Raw genomic sequence first — 14,477 nt, forward strand, 5'->3', positions numbered from 1 at the left:
CATGGCTGATGACCAAGAGGCCCTCCAGTCTCCACCTGAGCCAGGACCAAAGCTGCACCACCCTGAAAAAGGAGGTAGAGAGATATCCTCCCAATAGATGCCAGTAGTCAGCATCTGCTAAGTCTTCTGTCCCACTCTGGTCAGCATTACCTGTTGACCACCAACAGGAGAGACACACCTCCAACTGAGGCTTTGTCAAGTTGCATCTCATCTGACTCACCTCTTGATAGCAAACCCTCTTTTGAAGACCCACAAAACTCTTAAACTCTTGGAATGAACGAAGGTGGGGCTCTTCAGCCTGGATCATGGTGGCAAGGTGGAGAAGACAGCATTGCGAAAATCCTGACAAAAGGAGCTGTCACTCTTTTGCTTAACATCATTCCATGAATTCTCCAACTCTTAGCATGGTCTTTGGAGCCCTGAACAATCTGGCCCCTGCTGACCTGCCCTGTCTTGTTGCAATCTTTTCCTCATCATTTCGCCTCCTTGATTCACTCTACATGAGCCACCAGACTTTGACTGCCCAGGACCCCACCCTATTTATCTGTAATCTCAGCTCCATGTCACCCCCAAAGGGGAGCTTTTCCTCATGCCCTGTGGCTAAGTCAGATTCTCCACCCCCTCCACATGCATTCATAGAACCGAGTCCTAGTCTTTAACTCCATTTGCAATTAGACATTCATCAGTGTGGCGATTTGATGCATGGGTATTCCTCCAACTAGACCGTGTACTCCATGAGCTATTTTTAAAGTTTTTTGGTCTCTGTTTTATATATATTCACCATCTCTTCCCTAAATCTTAGTATCCTTGGTCAAATCACAGACCTCTCCAAGAGTCAGTTCCTGGAGAATAGCAGGGTTTTGTCTTATTGCATGCAGTTGGGGGGAAGATCCATGACCAATTTGTAAACTGTAAAGTGCTAACCAGATGTGCAGGATGGTGCTTCCCATCCTGTGAGCAGCTCGTTCCTATCTTGACAGCTCCTTGCCAGCCTCCTTCTCCAGGACCTTTCCCCCCAGTCTCCCTGATCTGTGAAGTCTTCTGTCCAGGGATATTAGGAATTCAGTCTTCAAACTCACTTGCCATGTACCTTTTTGCAGGCTACTTTTGGTTAATGTTTTTTGCTTTGATGTTTTGTTTTATTGGCAAGCCCGACAAGCCACTACTGTGCGCGCCGTGCTCTATGAGGTTTTATTGTCTTGCATTGCTTACGCCTTGTCTGTGACAGGTACTAGCAGCACTTACCACCCTGTGATTTTCCAGCAGTGAAAATAATAGAGGAATTTCATACAGGTAAAATAATTAGTGGTTTAGACAAAAAAAAAAAAAAAATGAATACAATTTGTCACACAGAGTATTAGCCTTTTTTTTTTCCTTCTGGTGTAAGTGTCAGTTTCTGGGGTTATTAAGACAGATTACACAGAATTTATCCTTTAAATTATGAATTAGTGTCTCCCAGTTGCTCCCTGACATTAGGTGGTCCAGACTCTGCAGGTTTGGGTGTCCAAACCCAGTGGGTCAGAGTTACTGTCGATGACCTGGGTGTTTTTAACAAATCTTGACTCATTTGGTTTTATTTTTTAAATTTATTTTACTGAAGTATAGTTGATTTACAATGATGTGTTAATTTCTACTGTACAGCAAAGGATTTAGTTATACATATATATATATACAAATACATATATATATATTCTTTTTCATTTTCTTTTCCATTATGGTATATCATAGGATATTGAATATAGTTCCTTGTGCTATATAGTGGACCTTGTTGTTTATCCATTCTATATAGAAGAGTTTGCATCTGCTAATCCCAAACCCCCAATCCGTCCCTCTTTTGTCTCTGTGTTTGCCTTCCTCGCAGTGGACAGCACTGATCCAAGAACATTTCTCATCTTGTGTGTGTATCCCCCTCACCCATGGAACTGTGGCTCTCTCCTGCCACTCCCTTCAGGGTGGAGACAGAAAGCAGAGAATGGCAGAATTCAAAGAAGCCTTGGAAATTTTGCCGGACCTCGAAAAGACAAACAAACAAACAGAATGTCCAGTTAAAATTGAATTTCAGGGACTTCATTTTGGTCCAGTGCTAAAGAATCCGCCTCCCAATGCAGGGGACGTGGGTTCGATCCCTGGTTGGGGAACTAAGATTCCCACATGCCGTGGGGCAACTAAGCCTGCACGCCACAACTACTGAGCTCACACGTCTCAATGAGAGAGCCCACGTGCCACAAACTACAGAGCCCACGCGCGCCACAACTAGAGAGAGAAAACCTGCATGCGACAACTAGAGAGAAGCCTGTGTGCCACAACGAAGAGTATGCGCCGCAACCAAAGATCCCACGTGCCACAATGAAGGCCCCACGTGCCACAGCTAAGACCCGACACAGCCAAAAAATTAAGAAAATAAATAAATAAATAAATATTAAAATTGAATTTCAGATGAACAGTGAGTAAATTCTTAGTATATTCATGTCCCATGAAATATTTGGGACATACTTATACTAAAGAATTTTATTCATTGCTTATCTGAAATTCAAATTACTTATCTCAAATTCATTGCTTATCTGAAATCTGAAATTCAAATTTAGCTGAGTGTCCTATATTTTACGTGGCAACCTTGGTCCAACCCCCTCTGTTTTAAAGGTGAGAACATGGATACTCTGATTGGGGGTTATTTCCAAGATCTCACAAATTCACCCTGAGTCTGACTTTGGGGATTTCAACTTTGTTTTCTCTCTCTGTGCACCTGCAGTACACTTTCATGCTCTCGAGGATGCTCAACTGGAGGCAGGGGGAGGAGGTGGAACCCACCAGAAATTGCATTTCCCTATACTTGTGCTTCAAAATCTCTGAGCTGGGGAGTGAGACAGGGCCATTTTATTTTATTTTATGTTATTTTATTTTACTTTATTTTATTCATTTATTGAAGTATAGTTGATTTACAATACAGTGTTAGTTTCAGGGGTACAGCAAAGTGATGCAGTTATTTTTTATATTCCATTATATGTTATTACAAGATGTTGAATATACCGTGTGCTATACAGTAAATCATTGTTGCTTATCTACTTTATGTATAGTAGTTTCTATCGTTAATCTTATACTCCTTTTTTTGTACATCTTTATTGGAGTATAGCTGCTTTTCATTGTTGTGTTAGTTGCTGCTGTATAACAAAGTGAATCAGCTATATGTATACATATATACCCATATCCTCTCCCTCTTGCGTCTCCCTTCCATCCTCCCTATCCCAACCCTCTAGGTGTTCACAAAGCACTGAGCTGATCTCCCTGTGCTGTGCAGCTGCACACTAGCTATCTATTTTACATTTGGTAGTGTATATATGTCAATGTTACTCTCTCACTTCGTCCCAGCTTACCCTCCCCCCTGCCATGTCCTCAAGTCCATTCTCTACGTCTGCATCTTTATTCCTGTCCTACTTCTAGGTTCATCATAACCATTTCTTTTTAGATTCCATATACGTGTGTTAGCATATGGTATTTGTTTTTCTCTTACTGACTTACTTCATTCTGTATGACAGAATCTAGGTCCATCCACCTCACTACAAATAACTCAATTTTGTTCCTTTTTATGGCTGAGTAATATTCCATTGTATATATGTGCCACATCTTCTTTAACCATTCATCTGTCAATAGATACTTAAGTTGCATCCATGTCTTGTCTATTGTAAATAGAGCTGCAGTGAACATTGTGGTACATGACTCTTTTTGAATTATGGTTTTCTCAGGGTATATGCCTAGTAGTGGGACTGCTGGGTTATATGGTAGTTCTATTTTTAGTCTTTTAAGGAACCTCCATACTGTTCTCCATAGTGGCTGTATCAATTTACATTCCCACGAACAGTGTAAGAGGGTTCCCTTACCTCCACATTCTCTCCAGCATTTATTGTTTATAGATTTTCTGATGATGCCCATTCTGACCACTGTGAGGTGATACCTCATTGTGGTTTTGATTTGCATTTGTCTAATGATTAGTGATGTTGAGCATCCTTTCATGTGTTTGTTAGCAATCTATATCTCTTCTTTGGAGAAATGTCTATTTAGGTCTATGGCCCATTTTTGGATTAGGTTGTTTGTTTTTTTGATATTGAGCTGCATGGGCTGCTTGTATATTTTGGTTGTTATCCTTTGTTAGTTGCTTCGTTTGCAAATATTTTCTCCCATTCTTAGGGTTATGTTTTCATCTTGTTTATGGTTTCCTATGCTGTGCAAAAGCTTTGAAGTTTCATTAGGTCCCATTTGTTTATTTATTTTTTTATTCCCATTACTCTAGGAGGTGGGTCAAAAAGGATCTTGCTGTGATTTATGTCATAGAGTGTTGTGCATATGTTTTCCTCTAAGAGTTTTTTTGTGTCTGGCCTTACATTTAGGTCTTTAATCCATTTTGAGTTTATTTTTGTGTATGGTGTTAGAAAGTGTTCTAATTTCATTCTTTTACATGTAGCTGTCCAGTTTCCCAGCACCACTTATTGAAGAGGCTGTCTTTTCTCCATTGTATATCCTTGCCTCCTTTGTCATAGATTAGTTGACCACAGCTGTGTGGGTTTATCTCTGGGCTTTCTATCCTGTTCCATTGATCTATATTTCTGTTTCTGTGCCAGTACCATACTGTCTTGATTGCTGTAGCTTTGTAGTATAGTCTGAAGTCAGGGAGCCTGATTCCTCCAGCTCTGTTTTTCTTTCTCAAGATTGCTTTGGCTGTTCGGGGTCTTTTGTGTTTCCATACAAATTGTGCAATTTTCTGTTCTAGTTCTGTGAAAAATGCCCGTGGTAGTTTGCTAGGGATTGCATTGAATCTGTAGATTGCTTTGGGTAGTATAGTCATTTTCACAATGCTGATTCTTCCAATCCAAGAACATAGTATATCTCTCCATCTGTATGTATCATCTTTGATTTCTTTCATCACTGTCTTATAGTTTTCTGCATATGGGTCTTTTGTCTCCTTAGGTAGGTTTATTCCTAGGTATTTTATTCTTTTAGTTGCAGTGGTAAATGGGAGTGTTTCCTTAATTTCTCTTTCAGATTTTTCATTGTTAGTGTATAGGAATGCAAGAGATTTCTGTGCTTTAATTTTGTATCCTGTTATTTTACCAAATTCATTCATTAGCTCTAGTAGGCTTCTGGTAGCATCTTTAGGATTCTCCATGTATAGTATTCTGTCACCTGCAAACAAGGACAGTTTTACTTCTTCTTTTCTGATTTGGATTCATTTTATTTCTTTTTCTTCTCCGATTGCTGTGGCTAAAACTTCCAAAACTATGTTGAATAATATTGGTGAGAGTGGGCAAATTGTCTTGTTCCTGATCTTAGAGGGAATGGTTTCAGTTTTTCACCTTTGAGAACGTTGTTGGCTGTGGGTTTGTCATATATGGCCTTTATTATGTTTAGGTAGGTACCCTCTATGCCTACTTTCTGGAGAGTTTTTATCATAAATGGGTATTGAATTTTGTCAAAAGCTTTTTCTTCATCTATTGAGATTATCATATGGTTTTTATCCTTCAGTTTGTTAATATGGTGTATCACATTGATTGGTTTGCGTATATTGAAGAATCTTTGTATTCCTGGGATAAGCCCCACTTGGTCATGGTGTATGATCCTTTTAATGTGCTGTTAGATTCTGTTTGCTAGTATTTTGTTGAGGATTTTTGCATCTATGTTCATCAGTGATATTGGCTTGTAGTTTTCTTTTTTTGTGACATCTACGTCTGGTTTTGGTATCAGGGTGATGGTGGCCTTGTAGAATGAGCTTGGGAGTGTTCCTCCCTCTGCTATATTTTGGAAGAGTTTGAGAATGATAGGCGTTAACTCTTCTCTAAATGTTTGATAGAATTCGCCTGTGAAGCCATTGGTCCTGGGTTGTTGTTTGTTGGAAGAATTTTAATCACAGTTTCAATTTCAGTGCTTGTGATTGGTCTGTTTATATTTTCTGTTTCTTCCTGGTTCAGTCTTGGAAGGTTGTACTTTTCTAAGAGTTTGTCCATTTCTTCCAGGTTGTCCATTTTATTGGCATATAGTTGCTTGTAGTAATCTCTCATGATCCTTTGTATTTCTGCAGTGTCAGTTGTTACTTCTCCTTTTCCATTTCTAATTCTGTTGATTTGAGTCTTCTACTTACATGCTCGAACCAAAAGACACAGACTGGCTGAATGGATACAAAAAGAAAGCCATATGTATGCTGTCTACAAGAGACCCACTTCAGACCTAGGGACACATATAGACTGAAAGTGAGGGATGGAAAGAGATATTCCATGCAAATGGAAATCAAAAGAAAGCTGGAGTAGCAATACTCATATCAGACAGAATAGACTTTAAAATAAATGCTGTTACAAGAGACAAAGAAGGACACTACATAATGATCAAGGGATCAATCCAAGAAGAAGATATAACAATTACAAATATTTATGCACTCAACATAGGAGCACCTCAATACATAAAGCAAATGCTGGCAGTCATAAAAGGGGAAATCAACAGTAACACAATCATAGTAGGGGACTTTAACACCCCACTTTCACCAATGGACAGATCATCCAAAATGAAAATAAATAAGGAAGCACATTTAAACACATTTAAATAAATAGGCTTTAAATGACACATTAAACAAGATGGACTTAATTGATATTTATAGGACATTCCATCCACAAACAACAGAATACAGTTTCTTCTCAAGTGCTCATGGAACATTCTCCAGGAGAGACCATATCTTTGGTCATAAATCAAGCCTTGGTAAATTTAAGAAAATTGAAATCATATCAAGTATCTTTTCTGACCACAACGCTGTGAGACTAGATATTAATTACAGGAAAAAAATGTAAAAGATACAAACACATAGGGGCTAAACAATACACTACTAAATAACCAAGATATCACTGAAGAAATCAAAGAGGAAATTAAAAAAAACCTAGAAACAAATGACAATGAAAACACGACACCCCAAAACCTATGACATGCAGCAAAAGTAGTTCTAAGAGGGAAGTTTATAGCAATACAATCCTACCTCAAGAAACAAGAAAAATCTCAAATAAACAACCTAACCTTACACCTAAAGCAATTAGAGAAGAAGAAGAACAACAACAAAAACACCCAAAGTTAGCAGAAGGAACGAAATCATAAGGATGAGATCAGAAATAAATGAGAAAGAAATGAAGGAAACGATAGCAAATATCAATAAAACTAAAAGCTGGTTCTTTGAGAAGGTAAACAAAATTGGTAATCCTACACTCCTAATTTCTCCCTCCCTGTAATTTGACCTCTGGCTCAGATTCTAATAACTGCTCTGCCCACAGCTCCTCTCCCCCACACAGAGACTCTCCCTATAAGGGTTTCTGTTCCTGTGGCAGTACCGTTATCCCACAATGCCTCATCTATTCTCTCTGCTTTGGCCATGACAGTCCTCTACTTTCTTCTTCTTTTTCTTCCTCCTTAAGAATGTATCAACTTCATCCTCAACTTTTTTGGAAGTGGAAATAGCAAAGCGTTGCCTCCCCCCGCCCCAGTTTTTTCCTTTAATGCATTAGAACTTGCACACTGGGGCACAGAGAAGAGGATGGGTCTGGCTTCAGGGCAGGGGTCTCTTCTAGGAAGAGAAGGTGCTAGTGGTAACTCACCATTCATGAACATTCCTCTGTGCCCCACTCTGTGTCAACAGTCCTCAGAAACCCACCCAAGCAGCACTGGGCCACCAGTGGGGTTGATGAAAATCTTAGTTGAGGAATATTTTAGGAAGTGGAAGAGGACAGTTATGTGTCTTGTATATATACATATATATGTAAATAAGCAAAAAGCCCCAGCTCTGATTATCACCACCCTATCTCCTCATAGTAAATAACTCAAATATTTAAAGAAACAGCTCTCATGACAGAGCAAACTTGGCAGAAAGCAGCCGAGGTAATAAACCAAACCTTGGAAGACCAGGTAGCATTTCCTCCGAAAGACTGTCCAAGAGCATCCCCAGAGGCACAATTAGGGACAGAAGATTTATGAAGTGGCAAGGTGTGGGGATTTAGGGTTCTCTTTCCTGTGGGTCAAAAGGAGGAAGAGAAGAAAAAAAAATTATACATCTAGTAAAAAATGCAAACAAAATGTTTTCACGCCACTGCCACTGTGTACCTTCTTGCCATGGAGCACGGTGGCTGCTTGCCAATAGGTGATGATGAATTATAACGGCTGGAAGATGGTCAGAAAGGTGGGATGCAGTTCCTAACTCCTTATTCACATTGCATCAGTGTTCCTAGGCACAGTAATGAGAAATACACACAGATTAGAGGCATAAGGCTAGGAAAGGAGGAAATAAACAGGAATGTTCCTGGGGTGGGGTTGGTGTGGGCAGTCATGTGGGGCAGGACACGGAGAAGAAAGGTTTGTCAATGGCCAGAGAGGGGGCTTTGGGGTTTGTGAGATGGAGAGGGTCATCTCTTGCTACCCATGGGAGTGAGGAGCAAGGATCTTTTTTGTGACTTGTGAAGAGTCTTCTTTATTCCAACAAATGCTCTTGACTTAAAGACACTCACTGAAGACCCTGGGAGAGTTCTTTGGAGCTCAGCACTCTCCTTCGCCTGGGACCAGCTGTGAGCCTTGAGCTCCCACTGATACAGTCCCAGTACCCAAGCCCAGCCCATGCTCCATCCTCCCTGCTTGCCTGCACGGGAGAGAGCAGGCATCCCAGGCTGTGTTTGCCCCCCACCAGCATCATGCCGTGTTTGGATGAGTGGTGGAATTGATGAATTCCTTCCTAGCTGGCGGTAGATGGGAGACACCAAACACCCATTACTGTCTCTTCTCTTCCTCCAAATTCACATCTGCCCATCTGCCTTCCTTTTGACTGAGAAAGCCTGTCACTCAGCCTGCCCTGGGATGGTTGGTTCCTGCAATGCCACTGGACTGAGTCTGAGGGATGGGGTGTGCCATGGGCTGCATGTGGGGGGAGTGTGCATGCACATGTGCACTGCATACATGCAGATATGCCAGGATGGGTGTGCATACATGCATATACATAGAGTCAGACATTTTCTCTGCCTGCATTCAAGGAGGAGAATGTTGCAGAGTGTGCTTGCCATGAATTTTGGATCTGGGGCTCTATGCCATTATCACAAAATGAATATTGGTGAATCTCACTTTAACTTAGGGATCATTCCAGGGTAAAAATGTCATTCATCAGAATTTTGAAGAGGAAAGTTCCCGTGGCATTCCATTCGCCAGGATGGAGATGTATGGGTATGAGCAGTGAAATTGAAAAACTGTGTTAAGTGGTTGAAGAGCCTCCAGCAGGAGATGGGGACCAGCCACTTGGGCAGTGCTGTCAGTGGATGTTGTCGGGAGAACAAAAGCCTTGTTTCATAGCCTTGGGAAGGGGGCTCTGACAACACAGAGATGAGTGTCTGTGTCCTCCTTTGACCTATGGAGATCAGGGGAAGTGAGACTTCAGGAGGAGCTGTCATGGGATGGAGCGAGACTGTGGCCAGCAGCTCTCTTGTTCCCTGTGAATGAGGGCAGGGCCGGAGGGCGAGGGTGAGAGGGAGGGTGCAGGTCCCAAGTTCCAGTGATCCCAGGGGATGTGCTTGGGGTGGGGGTTGAAGGTTGTTGTAGTCATGAGGCAGGGGAGGCAGACTGCTAAACAGATTGTTGCAAGTGGGACCACACATAGGAGGAAGAACCCATCCCCCAAATGCAAGAGCACTCCAGCTGAGAGACAGGTGGCCGAAGAAGCTGAAGGTTGTCATGAGTGAGATGGGGCAGTGAGCCCACAGCAGGTTGCAGATGCTCAAGCCATTTTGGTGCAGAGCCCTCTATGAGCATGTGGCTGCATGACCTGCAGCTGAGTCCCAGTCCTGCAGGGAGACATGGAAATAAGGGACAGGAATGGGTAGACTACATTCAGTAGGACTCTTTCTGGGCAGGTGTCAGGAACCTGAAATAAGGGGAATTCCCCAACATTCATTACTAACAGAATAGCAGCAGTGCTGCTTGCAGGCCCAGCTGCCTCAGGGCAGGGACACGGTTCTCAGACAGAGTGCAGTCCATCTCTTGGCTCTGGCAACAAGATGGCTGCAAGGCCACCATCACCCTGATACCAAAACCAGACAAAGATGTCACAAAAAAAGAAAACTATATCAATATCACTGATGAACATAGATGCAAAAATCCTCAAGAAAATACTAGCAAACAGAATCCAACAGTATATTAAAAGGATCATACACCGTGATCAAGTGGGGTTCATCCCAGGAATGCAAGGATTCTTCAATATACGCAAATCAATCAATGTGATACACCATATTAACAAATTGAAGAATAAAAACCATATGATCATCTCAACAGATGCAGAAAAAGCTTTTGACAAAATTCAACACCAATTTATGATAAAAACCCTCCAGAAAGTAGGCATAGAGGGAACTTACCTCAATGTAATAAAGGCCATATATGACAAACCCACAACCAACATCATCCTCAATGGTGAAAAACTGAAACCATTTCCACTAAGATCAGGAACAAGACAATTTGCCCACTCTCACCAATATTATTCAACATTGTTTTGGAAGTTTTAGCCACAGCAATCAGAGAAGAAAAAGAAATAAAACGAATCCAAATCGGAAAAGAAGAAGTAAAGCTGTCACTGTTTGCAGATGACATGATACTATACATAGAGAATCCTAAAGGTGCTACCAGAAGCCTAATAGAGCTAATCAATGAATTTGGTAAAGTAGCAGGATACAAAATTAATGCACAGAAATCTCTTGCATTCCTATACACTAATGATGAAAAATCTGCAAGTGAAATTAAGGAAACACTCCCATTTACCATTGCAACAAAAAGAATAAAATACCTAGGAATAAACCTACCTAAGGAGATAAAAGACATGTATGCAGAAAACTATAAGACACTGATGAAAGAAATTAAAGATGATACAAACAGATGGAGAGATATATTATGTTCTTGGATTGGAAGAATCAACATTGTGAAAATGACTATACTACCCAAAGCAATCTACAGATTCAATGCAATCCCTAGCAAACTACCTCTGGCATTTTTCACAGAACTGGAACAAAAAATTGCACAATTTGTATGGAAACACAAAAGACCCTGAATAGTCAAAACAATCTTGAGAAAGATAAACAGACCTCGAGGAATCAGGCTCCCTGACTTCAAACAATACTACAAAGCTACAGTAATCAAGACAGTATGGTACTGGCCCAAAAACAGAAATATAGATCAATGGAACAGGATAGAAAGCCCAGAGATAAACCCACACACATATGGTCACCTTATTTTTGATAAAGGAGGCAAGAATATACAATGGAGAAAAGACAGCGTCTTCAATAAGTGGTGCTGGAAAAACTGGACAGCTACATGGAAAAGAATGAAATTAGAACACTCCCTAACACCATACACAAATATAAACTCAAAATGGATTAAAGACCTAAATGTAAAGCCAGACACTATCAAACTCTTCGAGGAAAATATAGGCAGAACACTCTATGACATAGATCACAGCAAGATCCTTTTTGACTCACCTCTAGAGAAATGGAAATAAAAACAAAAATAAACAAACAGGACCTAATGAAACTTCAAAGCTTTTGCACAGCAAAGGAAACCATAAACAAGATGAAAAGACAATCCTCAGAATGGGAGAAAATATTTGCAAATGAAGCAACTGACAAAGGATTAATCTCCAAAATTTTCAAGCAGCTCATGCAGCTCAATATCAAAAAAACAAACAACCCAATCCAAAAATGGGCCGTAGACCTAAATAGACATTTCTCCAAAGAAGATATACAGATTGCCAACAAACACATGAAAAAATGCTCAACTTCATTAATCATTAGACAAATGCAAATCAAAACTGCAATGAGATATCACCTCACACCTGTCAGAATGGTGACTACAAACAATCTACAAACAATAAATGCTGGAGAGGGTGTGGAGAAAAGGGAACCCTCTTGCACTGTTGGTGGGAATGTAGATTGATACAGCCACTATGGAGAACAGTATGGAGGTTCCTTAAAAAACTAAAAATAGAACTACCATATGACCCAGCAATCCCACTACTGGGTATATACCCTGAGAAAACCATAATTCAAAAAGAGTCATGTACCACAATGTTCATTGCAGCTCTATTTACAATAGCCAGGACATGGAAGCAACTTAAGTGTCCATCAACAGATGAATGGATAAAGAAGATGTGGCACATATATACAATGGAATATTACTCAGCCATAAAAAGAAACAAAACTGAGTTATTTGTAGTGAGGTGGATGGACTTAGATTCTGTCATACAGAGTGAAGTAAGTCAGAAAGAGAAAAACAAATACCGTATGCTAACACATATATATGATATCAAAAAAAAAAAAAAGAGGTCATGAAGAACCTAGGGGCAGGATGGGAATAAAGATGCAGACCTACTAGAGAATGGACTTGAGGACACGGGGAGGGGGAAGGGTAAGCTGGGACAAAGTGAGAGAGTGGCATGTACATATATACACTACCAAATGTAAAACAGATAGCTAGTGGGAAGCAGCCTCATAGCACAGGGAGATCAGCTCCATGCTTTGTGACAACCTAGAGGAGTGGGATAGGGAAGGTGGGAGGGAGGGAGACACAAGGGGGAAGAGATATGGGGATATATGTATATGTATAGCTGATTCACTTTGTCATAAAGCAGAAACTAACACACCATTGTAAAGCAATTATACTGCAATAAAGATGTTAAAAAAAAAAAAAGATAGCTGCAGCAGCTCTGGCATCTGCACCCACCCTCAAGTGTAACCTGGGGTAGAATGAGAGCCTCTGACCAGCATTCCCACAGACAATCTGCTTACATCTCATTGGCTCTAATTTGGTCACATGTCTAATTCTAAACCAATCACTATGGACAGATGAATGCAAAGTGCTAGTTGCCTGAATTATGGTCTCATGATCCACCTATGAGCTTGATATGGGACAACTTAAAGAAAAGGGTCAAGGGTATTGAAAAAGGGAGTTTCTAAGAACAAAATTAGAAAATGAGGGTACTATTTCCAAGTGAAGGGTGAATGTATACAAAAGAGGAGGAGCATGGAATGGGCATCCAGGGACCTGGCTGTGGTCCCAGCTCCATCACAAAATGTCTGTGTGAGCCTTGGTGACCTTCTGGACCTATTTCCTATCCAGGATGACCATTGAAGTCCCTTTCAGCTCTGTCCCTGACTCCTGTCAGATCCCAGGTGAAAATTCACAAAGAACACTAAGTTTAGCTTCAAAGGCCTCTTAGAAAGTTTTTCTTAAAATAAAACTTAAAAAAAAAAAAACCCACAAAAAACCAAAGGCAATGGATCTCTCCCAAACTGTAAGGAACACGGTCCTCTGTTCTTTAAGAGAAACAAAAGGCTGATGGATTACTAATGAACTGTAGGGTGATTGTGATGGCAATTTTTTCAACACCAAAAGTCATCAAGGAGTTTGGGTGAAACTCTAAATTTGTGATTTCCAAATCTGTTGAGAATAATGGTGTGCAGATCATATAGAACAGAACAGAAATATAATAAATGTTCTTTTAAAATAAGCATTCTCGGGTTTGCCTTCATCTAGGGAGATGGCACTCTGAGAGAGGGGCCTTAGGTCCTCAGCTTCTCCATCAGGCCCCTGGTGCCTGGAGGGGACTTGAATCCCATCTCTTTCCTCTGCAGACACTGTTGAGTGCTGGACACAACACAACCACGCCCTGTCCCTCTGCAGCTTTTAGTCTAACAGCCATCAGTCAATAATTCCTCTAATCAAAGTGTGACGAGTTTGATGGCACTGCCCTTCTTGTGTCAAAGGGACATAACTTAGACTGGAGAATCCGTGATGTTCTCCCCAGGGAAGTGGCATTTAACCTGATACAGGTGGAAAGGGGTTGGCCAGGGGAAGAGGAGAGAGGAAGCCTTCTGGAATACAAAGGGGATAGGGAGGGAAGGAGCTTGGGGATTCTGAACCCAGGTTAGCGTGGCTGGGGGTAGCTAGGGTGCAGAGAGTGTTGGGAAGGGAAGTGGAGATACAGGCAAAGACAGTATCATTGAGGGCCTTACAGGCCAGGGAAAGGACCCTGCAGTTTATCCCAATAGTGATGGGAAGCCAGAGAAAGAGTTTATTTTCTTACACATATTTTTTATGCAGGGGAGTGACTTGATCAGAGTAGCATTTTTAAAAGATCATATTGCGTGGAGAAATATAACCTGATTTATGTTTTAAATGATTGTGCTGGCTCCTGGGTTGTAGGGGAGCAAGAGAAAAAGGAAGGAGACCAGCAAGAGGTTGCATCAATCATTGAGATGAAATATGAATGGAGTGTCTGTAAAACACATATCTGATAAGGTGTTACCAAGTGAACTTGGGTCTGCTTGCCTGATGCACAGCAAAGCCAATCTACTGACACGGGGTTGTGGTGAAGGGAAGTGCAGCGTTTATTGCAGGGCACCAAGGAGAACAGGCAGCTAAAGCTCAAAAGACCCAAACTC

Source organism: Balaenoptera musculus, chromosome 19 (assembly GCF_009873245.2).
Source record: "Balaenoptera musculus isolate JJ_BM4_2016_0621 chromosome 19, mBalMus1.pri.v3, whole genome shotgun sequence".
NCBI lineage: Eukaryota > Metazoa > Chordata > Mammalia > Artiodactyla > Balaenopteridae > Balaenoptera > Balaenoptera musculus.